The sequence below is a fragment of the Octodon degus genome, unplaced genomic scaffold, assembly GCF_000260255.1.
Source record: "Octodon degus isolate 3935 unplaced genomic scaffold, OctDeg1.0 scaffold00095, whole genome shotgun sequence".
Classification (NCBI taxonomy): Eukaryota; Metazoa; Chordata; class Mammalia; order Rodentia; family Octodontidae; genus Octodon; species Octodon degus.
This window is the reverse complement of record NW_004524671.1, coordinates 2,985,882-2,990,297: the sequence shown is the minus strand read 5'-3', so window position 1 is coordinate 2,990,297 and position 4,416 is coordinate 2,985,882.

Below are 4,416 nucleotides of genomic sequence, written 5' to 3'. Positions count from 1 at the left end.
CTCTCTCCCTCCTTCTCCCTCTCTCCCTCCTTATCCCTATCCTTCTCCTTCTCCTCCTACTCCTCCTCCCTCTCATCCTCCCTCTCCCTATCCCCCTCCTGCTTCTTTTCCTTCTCCCTCTCCTTCTCTCTCTCCCTCTCCTCTCTCTCTCCTTCTCCTTCTCCCTTTCCTCCTCCTTCTCCCTCTCCTTCTCCTTCTCCTCCCTCTCCCTCGCCCTCCCCCCTCTGCTCCTTCTTCACCTTCTCCTCCCTTTTCCAATATGGGCATTGAACCCAAGGCTTCACACATTCTGGACATGTGAGCACCCTCCTCATGTCTCCTTGTAGGTTCTAAATGTATCTCCTTGCTCTGCTCACTTTCCTCTGGCTTGTCTTCTTTTTCTGTTACCATTGGTCTCTCTCTTACTGCTCTTTTTTTTATTCCTATATTTTAGGGAAGGGTCTACAGGGTGTTCAGGGTTTCACTACTAGATTGGACTCCTAGTGATTCTCCTGTTTGCAGCCTCCCAATTGCTGGGATTACAGGTGTGCGCCACCACGCCCAGTCTCAATGGCCATCTCAGCTCACCCCATATCGAGCTGCTGGCCCCTGTGCCTGCTTGCAGATGATTTAATCTGCCGAGCTACTGGGTTGGCTCCTCTTACTGCTCTTGAGGACTCTGGAGTGTAATTTAAAACAATCAAGCAAGAAAATGATTTCTTTTCTCTCATGTTTGTCTAAAATTTTTATGCAAATGCAGTGTTCTATGCTCTATTACAGATAGACTTTGTGCTTGAGGAAGTCACCCCTAATTTTCTCTGTGCTTTTGCTCATTCCTGGTGTACTCCACACATGATGGGCTGACTTAGTTTGAGTGAGCCACTCAGTTTCCATTTCAGTGGGGAGCAGGCATGCTAGCCTGGGTGCTCCAGTGATGAGGCAGTAGTGGGTCATCCAGCAAGAACCACTTGTCTCCAGGGGATGCACACAGGATGCACTGCAGGAGAAAAAATTCTTCAAAGGAGGAAGTAAAACAGTCCTAATTGCAAACCTATTGTCTTCTTGTGTTTTACAGTAGATCCAGGGAGCATCTGTGTATTCTCCTTAGATGGTAAATTCCACAAGCAAGGGCCTTGTCTATCCTCTTCTCAAGGTTAAAACATGGCCTGGCCTAGAATAGGTGTTCAGGAGCTACTTCTGATGAAATGACCGAATGAATGGAGGAACCAGCAAGGCCCGCAGCTATGGTCCCAATCTCAGGATCACACAGAGACGGTCTGGAGAAGAACCTAGCAGGAATGAATCACCTTGCAATATTTTTAATGGCATTCAGAAGTAGATGTGACACAGAGGAGACACGAAAGTAATAAAAAGGGAAAATATGTTAAATTAAAACTGCATAGGCAAAAGAAAAGAAAATTAGAAAAAAACAAACTGGATGTAGTTTAAAAATAAGCATAAAGTTGAACAGAGCTTAAACATATTTAATCAGACTCTAAAACTCTTTTCTAATTACTGATGACAGGAACCCCTTGAAAGGAAGTTTATGCAGTGCTGTTCCAAGCAGGTTCAGAGTCTTTGGGGATCATCTGAGTGATAACTGTGTGGGCGTTACTCCCTGAAGATTATCATTTTCTTTCTGCATTCATTTTCTTCAGTAGAAATAAGAGCCTGCATGACTCACAGGGCTTTCTTGTGTGATTTGTAGGTCTTCCGACCTGACAGCCTGGAGGATTACAGGGCCCATAGTTAACTCAACAGGTCACAGAACGCTCCCTCTGGCCAAGGGACAGGCTCAACCAGTGTGCAGAGCAAGGGGCTTGAGGATGTTCAGCCCAAAAGACTGTTCTTGCGAGCTAAGCTTCTTTTCAACTAGTTGCATTGATGTCAATTTGCCCAAAGGGTGAGCACTCACTTCGAGACCCCCTTCCTTTGGTTTGCCTCAGCCTTCCTTTCCTTTAGCTCACACTTCTTAGCACATATGCACAGTATATTTACTATCCTTAATGAGTACATGGCTAGCTCTATCAGCAAGCACCATCTATTTATTCAGTCCAGGACTCATCACTCATTCATGAGAAAATATCTTTTAAACATAAGGTATTGCATTCAGTAAATACTTGGACACTAAGACACAAATATGGCAGCTGCCTTTAGAAAACTTAGCACCTGGTGGGGGACAAAAAAGTACAAATACCATTTGTCATTGTGCAGGCCACTTCACCTTCATTATCTCTAATTTCATAACAATTCTGAAAGATAGGAACTGGAAAGTGGTTGCTCTGGGAGTAAACTGGTTTGATTGCCTCAGAGCCATATTATTGGTTAGTAAATGATGGGCTGAAATCACAACTCAGTCTGATTTCCTACCTAATGGGCTTTCCTACCTGGGCTTCCTACCTAATATTTATTGTAGTTGTTTGGCTAAATTACATTCCTATTATTATCCTTCTTTCTTTGCCAATCTCCTTAGAAATGGTAGGTGTGGCATATGCTAAACTTTTTATAAACTTACTGCATGTTCTATAGGCTAGGGATTCTACTGGTTAGAGTTCTCCAGAGTAACAGAATTGTTAAGATGTATGTTAGGGGATTTTTTAGATTGCTGCAGAATCAGAGGCCACATAGTTCGCAGGGCCCACCTGAATGCTAGAAAGCCAGAAGATCCAGGCCAAGGAGCTGGAAGCTGCCTCATTCTAAGGCTGATGTCCTGAAAGCTCCCTGGAGAGTTACAGGTGTAAGACCACATTAGAAGGCTAAAGAAGTTGGAGTATGATATCTACAAGTAATGGCTATTATCACAAAAAATCATGAAAACAGGCAAAACTACTATTATAAGTCCATTTCAGTTTCTTCCTTCCTCTTTTCATTCTATCTGAGCTGAAAGCCTATTGGCTGGTGTTTCTTATGAATCAAGTGGGGTCTTCTCCTTTCCATTTGGTGATCTACATGCCAACCATCCCTGGAAGTGTACCACAGACACACACAGAAATGTGCTTTACTAATGTCTTAGCATATCTGTAACTTCTTGTCATAGTTACTTTTCTTTTGTTGCTGAGACAAAATATATGATGAGTGCAGGAAACCTATCTTAGGCAAGTGTGGCACTCATACTCACAATCCCAGCACTAGATAATGAATGAATCATAAACTCTAGACTCAGCTGCCTTTGAAAAGTCCCCCATTAGGCTTTGGGCGGCGGGGGGGGGGCATCCAGACACAAACCATAACACCTCTCAATCTAGTCAGGGTAACAGGATTGTCCTAGGAATGTTTCCTTAATACTAGGTGAGTATTGTAGATGCTAGATAAGGATTTGTTTAAAAGATGCTTTTTATACATGAATGAAATAAGAAGATATTTATATTAAGACCAGGACTCCATCCTCCACTGTTTTGGCTTTAGCCAACTCAGCTACTTTTCCCAATTCAGGTCATCCATTACTTGTATTAGTCAGAACTTGGCCAAGTATGCAAAGTAGGAAGTAGTTTAACTTGGATCACATTTCCATAAGGTGGGCTGGTAGCCAAGGTCAGGAGGCAGCTTCTTGTGTCAAGGAATCTGGAGGTATAGAGCAGGGCACCATTCTGCTAGTTGCATAGTGATTTTGGATAGAACACTGGCACCGGCAAGCCTGGTACACAGCTATGGCTGGAGAAACAGCTTTCTTTCTCTTCGTTTCCAAATTTTGACTGATAAACATTCCTCAGAAGCCTCTAACCCAGAATGCTGGGAATGATGGGAAGTGTAGTTCCTGAGGAAGAGAGCAGAAGGGAGGAAGGGTGACTAGATCCATTTCTCACATAAACAAGGGAATTCTTTCTCTCTTCACCCAACAGAGACTAAATTATGAGGTCTAAATATTGGTAGGGCTTTCACATAGAGCCCTGACTAGTACAGAATCAACTTGAAGAATGGTGAAGGGTTGGCTTCTCTCTCAGCAGCTGTGCATTTGGTCAGCCCTTTGCAAAGTAAGAGGAAATTTAATGAACCCAAATAAGACATGATCCTTTGTGGCTATAAAAGTTGCACTTTGAAAAAGCTCAGCTGGTCGAGAGCCACTTGAAAATGATGTTACTGCTGGGGAACTCTGTCAAAAGTCCACTCCTCTTGGTGAGTTTCCTTCTCTTTGAAGGAAAACAAAGAGAGGTTTTACAAGCTAGAGAAGGGTCATTTTTGCCATTTGAAAGAGCGTATTCAAAAATTGAGGCCCAGTGTGATTGGGAGACATCCATCGTTAGTACTTGTTTATTTGTCCAGCTTTACACCATGTAAGTGATGCAGAATGCTTTCTGCCTCTCATAATACCACCACCGTGGCCCTGAGTTAATGGAAAGCTGGAATGGCCAGATGAGAGCTGGTACTCAGATTAACTACCATAGGTCAGGCAAGTCCACAGCTGCGGTTGGTGGCAGGAGGTGAGAGGGTGGCCACGAG